Source organism: Emydura macquarii, unplaced genomic scaffold (genome assembly GCF_026122565.2).
Source record: "Emydura macquarii macquarii isolate MOO-44397 ecotype Brisbane River unplaced genomic scaffold, CSIRO-AGI_Emac_v2 contig_1790, whole genome shotgun sequence".
Lineage (NCBI taxonomy): Eukaryota > Metazoa > Chordata > Testudines > Chelidae > Emydura > Emydura macquarii.
This window is the reverse complement of record NW_027131927.1, coordinates 28157803-28169218: the sequence shown is the minus strand read 5'-3', so window position 1 is coordinate 28169218 and position 11416 is coordinate 28157803. Positions and strand designations below refer to the sequence as shown.

The 11416-nt window shown below is 42.7% G+C and overlaps 1 long non-coding RNA gene across 1 annotated transcript; it reads right to left on the bottom strand.

Moving 5' to 3' along the window:
* Positions 1–889: 889 nt before the first annotated feature.
* LOC137159210 (uncharacterized) lies at positions 890–9660 on the bottom strand. Its single transcript, XR_010921589.1, has 4 exons — positions 9253–9660; positions 8207–8335; positions 4151–4230; positions 890–1258 (listed from the first exon to the last, which is right to left on the bottom strand). It is a non-coding gene; the product is annotated as an uncharacterized lncRNA (long non-coding RNA).
* Positions 9661–11416: the final 1756 nt, after the last annotated feature.

The window sequence follows — 11416 nt, the reverse complement described above, 5'->3', positions numbered from 1 at the left end:
GTACATGTTCCAAAGGGAAGCCAGCGGAGATTATAGCTCACAAGAGTAAGGCGTGAAGACTCCTCACTCTTACCACTATGAAACTCAGGAGTAACTACTGAAATCAATGAAGTTGTACACACCAGTGTAGAACCAAAGGGAAAGGAAAACGGTCAAAGAGTTAAGAACTGCTGGCACTGCAAACATTAAACACACACACATTATATGCACTGCCAGTTTCCCAGCAGAGGCTTAGTTGGTCAAATCTATGAGCCCTGAAATGAAGGGATTATAGAGTATAATCACTTACATTTGTAGGCTCATGGGAATCATGAGTGATAACAGAATCTTTTGGTGAAGATTGCATGGAAGCATGCGAATATATAACTTTTTTTTAACATTAACTTTATACATGACAGAGCAGCCCCATCCCAAAACCAAAAATCTCCAAAAATGTTCCCCTCAGAGTTTTAATTAAATGTTATCATGGAAGTCACGAACTCCTCAGCTCAATTAGCACGGCTAGTGAATATCGTGATCCACAGAATATCAATCTCTCCTTTTCGCGCTGTAAGGCTATGCTTCGATTGCGTTATGTGACTGCAGAATGGGCAGGTATACCTAAATTAGCTTTAAACTAGTTATTCTGGTTACCAAAAGCATTAGCAGCATGGACTGTGGGTACGTACTCAAGTGGCTAGCCTGTGCTGAAGTCCTTTGCTGCTATTGGTACTCATGTTAGCTAGATTAAAGCTAGCTCAGATATATCTATATGTGCTGCAAGCACACCTCCAGCAGCAGTGCAGAGGTACCCTAAGACTAGAGGTTATGCATACAAGAGAGTTTCCCTGTGTAGGGAGCAAATGTCACACAAAGAATAGCATTTCACAGAATTTACAAGCAATTACTTTTATAATAAACTTTATTTTTATAGCACATATCTATGCAAGAGAAGCATGTAAAAGCAGGCAAAACAGTTTAGTCTTCATTGCAGCACTGATGTGACAATGCTGTGTAGAACAACAGACTGGGAGTCAAGACACCTGGTTGTATTCCCAGCTCAGTCACTATTTGGTCTTGGGCAAGTCATGCTCAGATCAAATTTTTCAAAGTTGAGTGCCCAAGACTGGCATCCTAATTCCATTTTTAGGCACGTCGATAAATGCAGCCCAATTTTCAGAAGTGCTGAACACTCACAAGTCCCTCTGGGGTGCGCAGGTATTCAGTCTTCAGGCACCCAGCTTTGAAAAGTTTGGTCTTTGTGCCGCAGTTTCTTCATCTGTGAAATGGCAATGACACAGCACTGTTTTACCTTTGTGAGATTACATTCATGAATGCTGACAAATGCTAGGATGAAAAGCACTACAGAAGTGCAGAGAATATCACCATTAAAGATCAGTAAAAGAAACAGGGCTTGTGATTGCGGCTACATGATGAACATAAAAACTTCCCTGTTTACATTAATTTTAGCTGATTTTTCAAAATGGCACTTTGGTTATTTCTAGTGACAAGCATAAAGCAGTGTTCTCTAGCCGAGGCTGACTATCAGTGGGAAATAATGGAATATAAATGTGGCCAGGCTCTTTTGTGATGAAATAAAGAGCCCTAAAATATTGTTTAAAGGACTCTATTATACTGAGTGATAAAGACAAAAAATAGAAACTAGAAAAACTGAATGCATAAATCCACAGTATTAGAATCCCACTGATTCCTGCTGGGAGTTATGGAGCGGATTCTACTGGTTCTCTGGAAAACAGGATGCCAAAAATCAGTGTGCTTCCATCACTGTTTTTTATGCTCTCAGATGTTTGGAATCAAGTCAGACCATAGGGAGAAGCATGAAGACAGAGTGAAATAATTTACGAAGTCTCTAAATTTCTCCCCAGACATCAGCCCTATCACACAAGGAAAAAGACAACTACTAGCTGTGAAACACGTATTTGACGTGGAAAGTACCCAGGCCAACACAGGATATCCTACAAAGTTACAAGTATCGGATGAGGCCCACAAGATCTGTTTTAGCACAGAGTCAGCTGAAAACACTAGTAAAGTGCAGGAGAACACAAAACTAACCCAGGAGGAGGAAGACTAGGAAAGTGAGGGTTTGTCTATATTACAAATGCTTTGCTGATACAGCTATACTTGTACAACTATGCCAGTAGGGCTCCATAGCAGAGATGCAGTGTAAGCGGACAGCAGTTCCGCTGGCATATCGAAAACACCTCCCAAAACTACTGTAGCTATGCTGACAAAAGCACCCTTCTGGGGCTGTAGTTCCATTTACACGAGCGGTTTTGGTGGCATAGCTATGTAAGCTCAGGGTGGGTGAATTTTCTTGCTTTCCTACTAGAAAGACTTCATAGTGTAAGCTAAGCTTTGAGACTCCTTCCTTCTTTTGTTCTGAATACATATGGCAAGAGAGTCTTTGGGCCCTATTTAACATTTTCCAGTAAAGCCTACAGGGGTTGTTGGAGGGAGGGCTGGATTTAGGGGCAGGTGTCCCAGGCTTGTGGTGCTGTTTTTGTTGATAGGATTTACAGATTCTAGCATGCAAATTTATCATCTTACATGAAAGGGGTAAATCCTGCATGCAAATGGTGCATCAAAATTGCATAATAGGCTACAAATGCAACAACATATAAGGTATTCAAAAGTTTAATAAATGGAGGCAGGGGGTGCTGAAGACATTCCTCCTCTGGGGTACCATTTGACCTAGGGCTGGCCCTGGTCGAAGTAGTGCAGAATAAGGCCCTATTTTCAGTTCATGCCAGCTTCCTTAAACTTCCAACGTGCAATTGCATGGCTGTCCCCTCTGACTAAGATTATGTATAGACCTAGGTGCAGATGAGGAGACAACTACATATGCAGGAAGTTACATGGCGGGCTAAATCTATGGAGACATTTCAATAGATGTACAAGACTGGCACAGCATCATATGGCGCAGCCTAAGCCTAACTGATGAATCCTTCTGGCAGCATATTCTTCTCTCACCACACCCACAAGTGAACGGATGACTCAGTATATTTACGCCTAGCTCTGACACTGGATTCACAATTCAGCTGATTTAAAGTGCATTTTTACTAGGAAAAGAGACTACAAAAATGATACTACAGCTTATTGACTTCCACATCAAATGTGCAACATGAACGGAGGCCTGATCTACACTACCAAGTTTTGCTGGCATAGCTACATCTGATTGGGTAAGGTGGGGGAAATCACACCTCCTAGCCGACACAGCTATGCCAGAAAAAAAAATCCCAGTTTAGAGGCAACCATGCCAACAGAAGAATGTAATGTTGATGCAACTAACATTGTTCAGGGCAACTGTGTAGCTATGCTGGAAGAAGAACTCCAGAAAAGGTGGGAAGTAGCAAAATGAAAAAGCAATCCTCCTCCACCGGACATATCAGTCCTTTTATCACACACATTGACAAAAAAATCAGGAAAAACAACTGAAATTTTTCAAAAAATGGAAATTAAAAAAAAAAAAAAATCAATGAAAATTGTAGCAGGCAAAACAGAAAAAAGTTTGAAATTTTTCCATGAAGTTGATTTTCCTCTCCCACCCCTCCGCCCCCCCATCAGCTCTACATAGGATGCTGAATTTAAATACTGATCTCCAAATCCTCCATGTCTCAGCCCTGGGTAACATTGGCTGCTCAGATGCTCTTAAGGCAATGGCTCCTTTCTTTATACATTAATAAGGTAACTAAATAAGAGGCTTATAGTAGTAATAAGGTAACTAAATAAGAGGCTTATAGTAGCTCCATGGGAATGCTACTCCTTAATTGAAACAGCATTTATGTGCACAGTTCATGTTGAAAGATTCATCCTTAAAAAAAGGAGTGTTTAATATAAAAAAAAAAGACATTTTGGGTTTCAGCTGTTCCTTGCTTTTGTTTGCTGTATTTCTAAAGCACTCAGGAGTTGCTGGTTCTCTTCTGAACCAGTGACTGTGAAACTTGAGATTTAAAAACAACAAAATAAAAAAAATAAAAAAAAATGTTTCCCCTTAAGCCTAGATTTCTCTGCAACTCACTGTTACTTTTCTTTTGACATTCTGGTTCATCTCTTTCAGCAAGATGAATGACAGCCTGTACCAGACAAAAGAGGTGCTGAAAAAGATTAACTGAACAAGTATGACTATTATTAATAATTATGTTTCACAAACCTCTTGTCCCAAAAGCCATTCTTTGCTACTTCTTGTCCACTGTTGTCTGGTAGCTGGGTAGACCTGGGTGCTCATGAGTCCTAAGGAGATCAGAAGAATGTTCTGTCACTATGCTGAAGAAACAGTTCTGGTAATGAAAAATGGATGGACATTAAAAAACAAAACAAAACAAAACAAAAAAACCAAGCATATTCACTTTTCTACCCCATTACTCTCCTTCATCAACTCGCAGAGTACCTTCCACCTCATACTGTCTAAGTCTGTACCCAGAAATCAGCAGTAGTAAGATGGGGATGACCAGTGGCGCACCGGGAGATGGCAATGGAGCATCATCTGAATATATCAGTGGGTGTCAGGCAGAGTATGATAGTATGGTGGAAGCTTAAAATGTCCTTGCCCCTGTTGTACACCTGTAACAGGTAGCCTTTTGTTGGCTTCCTGGGTGTGTGATCATATGCTCCAAGAGGCCTTTGAAGCCACCACAGAAAATGCAGAAGTTTTTTTTCCCTTAAAATCCTCTTAAAATTACAGGATTTAACTGTGATTGTCTCTTGACTCACCTCACAGCAACAGTTTGCTAGAAGAGTTGAACCCATTTCAATCCTTCTTACTTGACACCTTTTGGCTGAAGTAAGTGACATCATAGGCTTAGAGGCCCTACTTGCAGAAGAGCTTTAGCTTAGCCTCTGATTTTGAGGCCACCAAATTTAATTGCAGGTCAATTGCATTGACTTTTGTGGAAGCAGAGTTAGGCCACCACTGAGCACTTGTGAAAATCTTTCTGATTTTCAGCTGTGATGAAGAAGGGAAAAACAGTGAAAGACACTCAACAAGGTGATGCTAATCTCTGTCCCAACTCTATTACTTAATGTTTTAAAGCATTTGAAGATGAAAAGGAATAGAAGGCTGCATTGTCCCTTTTGCTTGCAGAAGGGGAATTGGATCCCATGGATCTCTTGGGGGGCATGGAAGGAGCTGAGCAACTGGTCTGTGTCCTTGACCTCTCTCTCTAAGACAGTTCCTCTGCTGGAGCTCAGTGGGGTAAGTACTCCACAGAAGCAGAAGAGGGCAAACCGTGGGACAAGCCACTATGCATAATCTTGTCTTGCTGACCCCAGACTCCCAGGCAGCATTAACTCCCACCAGGTCCCATTCATAACTGCTACTGGGCAGCTGCCGGAGGAGTCAGCCAAAGGCTTAGGGCTACTGCTTAGGAAGAGTGTTGCTAAAGGACAGGTGGAGCCAGCAGAGCAGTATGGAGAAGCCAGCCCTCCATATGGATTTCATACCTCTAGATCAGTGGTTCCCAACCTTTTTGGCTTGAGGGTCACAAATATCATTTGGACAACCCTGAAGGGCCACCAGTCTATCAACTCATAAACAACGTATTGATGGACCCGGGTGGAGCGCTTTGCCATGCTCCCTGTTTCAACCAGGTGGAGGGGAGCGCTGATCTCCTGTCCCCTTGGCTGCAGCAAGGAGCCTGCACTGGTCTTGTAGCCCCATGGCAATGCACACCCCCTGGGTCCTTAGGCAGCGACTCCCTTCTGCAGCCAGTGGGAAGGGAGTGGCAGGCCACTCTGGAAGACCCCGCGGGCCATGGATTGGGAACCACTGGTTTAGATCATCTCTGCTCCACGGATCCCCAGCATACACAGGTTGGGAGCCCACACTCCTATGCACTCCCAAAGCTGTTCCCACCTGAAGGGATGGCTGTGAACAAGCTCATCATCATCTGCCTTGCTAAGTTTCCTGGCCCTTCTGCTCCTCTCCTGGGTGTCTCATCCAATGGAGAAACCGTCTAGGTGTACTGTGGTGGAGATCCTACACTCCTCTGAACAGAATATTCACACTCCAAACTTACCACCTTCTAGGGATGTAGTTTTATTGCTAACTCGAATAAATAGAACAAATGTAACCTTTGCCTAAACTTTCTCCCCAAGCGTGGCTGTGGTGGGGCTCCATGAAGGACCTTTCCTGTCCCAGCCTCAGCAACACCTCCTATACTCTGACTGGTGTTAACAAAATTCATCTACTATTAAGCTGAGCTGTAACCACATTGCATCTGTAAGAAGAGTTCAAACAGTTGAAGGGAACCTGCATTTCTATGCACAGTTTTGCGGGTATGTCTATGGTGCAATTATACACCCATGGCTGGCCTGTGTCAGTTAATTCAGGCTCTTGGAACCCAGGCTATGGGGCTGTAAAATTGTGGTGCAGACATTTAGGCTCGATCTGGCGCCCAGGCTCTAGGACCCCACAAGGGGGGAGGCTCCCAGAGACCAGGGTCCAGCCCAAGCCCCGTGAGCCTGAGTCAGCTAACCCAGGTCAGCTGCAGGTGTTTTACTGCAGTGTAGACATACCCTTACAGCCGACACCCTTGTTTGCTAGCTCTGAGTACTGTACGTGCTCATTCTTCATAGTGGCATCTTCTGCATCATTTTCTTCTGCACTCAATGCTCTCACTTGTTTTCTTGTTGACTGATCACAGCTCTGTAAGTGTATATTTGCTATTGGAATGGTCAGCTCATGCTGTTGAATTTCTCTCTCTCTCTCTGCCTTCTTGGTTTGTAAACTTCATATTTTATACTATGAAGTTGCCAAAGGCACAGTCAAATCTCTAAATTCAAAGCCATGATTTGCTAATGTGTACATAGAATGTTGTGTAAAAAGAAGTTGCTGTGAACCTTGATTGCATTCCTAGCTGGAACACACTATGCCTCAGAAACTCTGATTATGTCAGCCAGATTCAAGTTTCACCTTCCGTCAAACTAAAAATTGCTGCAGATATCTAATACTTTCCCTGTTGTATATAAAAATAGAGAGAGACCTTTCCCTCATCTGTTTTTTCAACTACTGCAATTGATACACAGTATAGTTGAAACCTTTACTGAAAGTGTTTCTGGTTTTCCATCAAACTACCAGCCAATTGCCTGTGACTGGAAGGCTGGTTAATTCATCCATTATTAATGCCATTAGAGACTGGAAGTTCATGCATTCTCATTCCCTTCGGTATTGAGGAGTTAGATATAGGCTGTGTCTCATTTGAAATTCAAGAGAATTGCTGTGGCATGTAGTGTTGTATATTAGCAGCATGTTCATTCGTAACATGCTTTTCTCCTTTGAGCGCTTCAGAACAGCCCCAAAAGAAAAGGTTATATTTAAAAAAATATGAAACAACCCACCACTTCCGAATACATTAACATACGTGGCTTTCCAACTCCCGCAGTCCTCTGTTTTAGTCTATAAAATGAGTAGTGGAAGGAAACAACCTATCTCCATCTGTTGTTCTTGGAACAGGAAAACTGCAAGTACTTACAAGTGAAATTTTAGAATTCCCACCAGGTCCTGCTACAGACCTGGCTACAGAAGATGATCGATAAGGTGGTGACAGTGACTATTTAAATGATATATAATGGAGAAATTATTAAATATGCTGTGGAGCACGAGAATCAGTGGGCCACAGTCAGGGTCTCAAGCACGCTAAGGAGTTTGAACCAGTCATAAAGGCCATTAAAAATGTGAGTACCTCAAGAGAAACCACCACAGAAGGAAAGAGGACTAAGTAGAATCCTGCTCTCACTCCCCAAGTCCTTTTTGGGGCTGCAAAGACAAAATATATCAGTAAAGGAGTTTTGCATCTGAGCAGGTCTCTTGGTCATGATCTCACAGTCACTTCTCTCTTCCCCTTAGCAGCCATGCCAGGCCTCCTCTATCTGGAGGAAGACTCCCTAATTTTAGATTAAAAACATCTAAAAAAAAAAATACAAAGACTCCTCAACCTGTGGCATGAAACACATTTCACCAGAAGACCTCAGAGATAGTCCTAGGAGTCACTGCCTGGTTTTCTGAGTTCACAGTCTGTATAAACTGGTGAAAGTTTTCTTGTTGTCAATAGCTTTTGATTAAGTCAACAAAGATGCCTTTCAGGACAGGAAAAGTATGGGTTGCTCTGTTTTAAGTCCTGCATATGATGCAGTGAGGCATCATGGGGGTCAATCTGTTCAGAATACCATTCAGCATATACACCCATAATCATCATTAACCTCTCCATACCTGAAGAAATCAGAAGTCACCAGCATTTGCTGACTGATTTTTTGCACCCTCCTCCATTCTCTTCTTTCAGATTTCACATAAGCTGACAATGACCTACGTACATTACTGCAGTACCCTTCTGCAAGGATTCTATGAGGGAGGACAGTGTATGGTTAAGAGACATTTATTACACAGACTAATATTTCATGTAATGAATTGCAGGCAAATATGCCTGTCGTTTTGATAGATGTTATTCAGACTGGGAACTGTTACTATAGCACTTTAGATAGGAAAGAGACCAGATAAACATAACTTATGAAGTGTATCTAGGTACTTGTCTGGTCTTCATCACTATGGCATCTGACTAGTCTCTAAAGTATTTAAAAATAGAAACCACCACCACCTCCCCTGTTTCTTCCTTTTCAGTCGGTAGGGGAAATGGCTTGATTCATTTGCTTGTTTGAGAGAGTGTGTGAAGAAATTATTACTGAAGGAAAAGAAAGATCAGTGACATAAAAGAAATACTATAACCTGTGGGCTAGTCTACATGGTGCTTTGGTCTGCACTAGGGGGGTTTCAAACTGCGCTACATTAACACACACTAGGGAACCTTTAGTGCAGGCCAGCAGGGTCCATACAGGCCAGTTACTGCATCACACACCACTCTGCATGAGAATGTATACCCTTATAGTGTGGACTAGCACCATGTAGACAAGCCCTATTATGCTGCAAGGGTAGTAGCCAAATTAATTTTTGGCCCTACTATTGCAGGAGGTGCCAGAGGAACTTAAATGACCACAAGTGGTCAGGCCCCAAATCTCATCTGAAAAATGGCATCTAGTGGGTCCCAAGAGGACTTTCATCTACCGAGTCACCAACATCTCTTTCTGCAGCCCCAAGGTGTTATTCAGGACAGGCCAATCTTGCCTTCTTGCAAGATCCATCCACTGGGATTATTGCCCAGCTGGGATAGATGGAAGAAATGTCTTTATAAACCAAGGACACTTTGCAATACATTTGTGATTTTTCTATTTGCTTATGATGGGAGAGAAGGCTCCTCTACTCACCATAAGTGGTGCCTCCTCCTGGTCATTCTGGGGAGTAGCTCTGCATGGTCAACACTTCTTCTTGCGGTTGTGCTCCATCGCGCACCCGCTCTCTCTTTTTTGTCTACAGCCCCCATCTCTCACACCATGAACTGCTGCTGCCTTTTCATGACTCAGGCCTCTGGCTAGGTCACTAAGTGGGCTCCTCTTCCAGGGTAGTCTTTCAAAGTTTCTTCAGGAAGTCTTCTTGTTCATTACCCCCAAATAGTACCAATCTACAGTGATCGGTAGGGGAATGCAGGCCCATCCTTTACTCTGGGTTCCAGTCCAGGGCTCTGTAGTGAACAGTTAAGTTGTGCATCTTCAACACACCTTACTGCTCTCACCCTTGGACTTCTTCCTTCGAGGCGGCTTCTCCCTTGCCTCAGGAAGGAGAACTGCAGGCTTCCTCCTTACTGCCTGTTGCCAGCCCCCTTGCTTTGTCAAAACCCCACCTGTTCGCTCACAGGTGAGTCTTCTTCTAATTAACTTCCTCCAGCTTGTCTCCCCCATTTGCAGCCTAATTGGGCCCTCTTGACCTAATTCAGCCCTCTTAGGGCTAATGTGGGGTGCACGCTCCATCACATTGCAATTCCAAAAGTGTTATATTCTGGGTAGAAAAGGCGGTTCCTTTCCTAGTCTTATTACATTGTAGCACTTTTTGTCCTACACCTGTTCTCAGCGTGTCAGGGTCAGCTAGCTCTGCTCTGCCTGACAAAATTAAAGGCTAGTAAGCAGCCTCTGATAATTTTCATACTTTCACCAGGTCAGTCAGAGGACATCCCTGCAGGCACAGTAATCATCATCATCCTGACCCCATGCTTGGTGGTGGAAACATTGTTATACTGGTAGTTATTGATATCCAGTGAATTTCAGGCATGTGAACAACAGATTGCGTGGTTCTGAATGCCTTGCTCTCTAGGTACAAGTAGAAGCCAACTTTGTAAGAGCAGGGACAAAAAGTTTTGGGGCTCTTCCAAGGACCACGAACAGCAAACTTGCAGTATGAAAGTCAAAATATGGTCTGAACCACAGCACTAGTTTTAATTGTGTGGTGACTTTCAAAATTGCCACCATATTCTGATGGAGGGTGCAAGCTATACCTATTGGAGGATCAGGAATTTTTGTTGTATTATTATGGACTCAGCCACCTTATGGAGAGGCCATAATTTCATCGTTTCCCCATGTTTGGTAAAATATGGCACTATTAATGGTTTCCAGAAATGATAGTTTTTAATAGTGCTGCTACGGGCTTCTGACTAGTTCGGAACAATACTGTCATCATTTTTAAATAGGGGCTGCAGAATACTTATTAAGCTGTGAACATTAACAAAAAACAAAGCAAGTGGGACAAAATCAAGGAAAGCTTGATTAAAAAAAGTACATTAAACAGATCTGAACATACAAGTATAAACACCCCCCTTTTAAAATTAATTACAAAAATGTGTCAGAAGTTTTTATGGCAGAAGTCCCTGATTTTGAAATACCATTTTGTTTTGTTACAACTATTATAAACTACACAGGATTAAAGGAGTGAAGGTAAATATTAATCCTATGTTGGCTGCTCTATACGTATGTGCTACTGCTTCCCAAGGAACTCTCTTTTTACTGTACATTAGACAAGGGACCCAGCTGCAGATTTCAGTGATAGGTGTGTATATGTGCGTCTGGATCCATAGTGTAAGTTTGGCATGCTATGATAGGGACCAACAGCATAGTTCGGGTTCAAATTGAGATCCACGTGACCAAAATATGAGGGGTGTTTGGGTTCATGGCTTTGGTTTGCACCTACCTCTACTTTTATATGCTAAGCCTATATTTAGAATCCAGATACATCAGCAACTTTGCATGTACACTGCATTTAGGGAGGAAGGATGGGCTTGTGGTTAAGGAATTGGACTGGGATTCAGGAGAAGTGGGCTCTCTCCCCAAGCTGCCACAGATTTCCTGCATAATACTGGGCAGTCATGTAATCATGCCATGCCTCAATTTCCCCACAGGGATAACACCATTTCTCTATCTAAGAAGGCACTTGTGAAGCTGAATCTATTAATGAGGCATTCATATAGTATGGTAATTCTTGCAACTTTATCATTTGCCTGTTGGGTGGTTTTCTAAAAGCCCCAGTTCCTGGAGTCATGTGAAA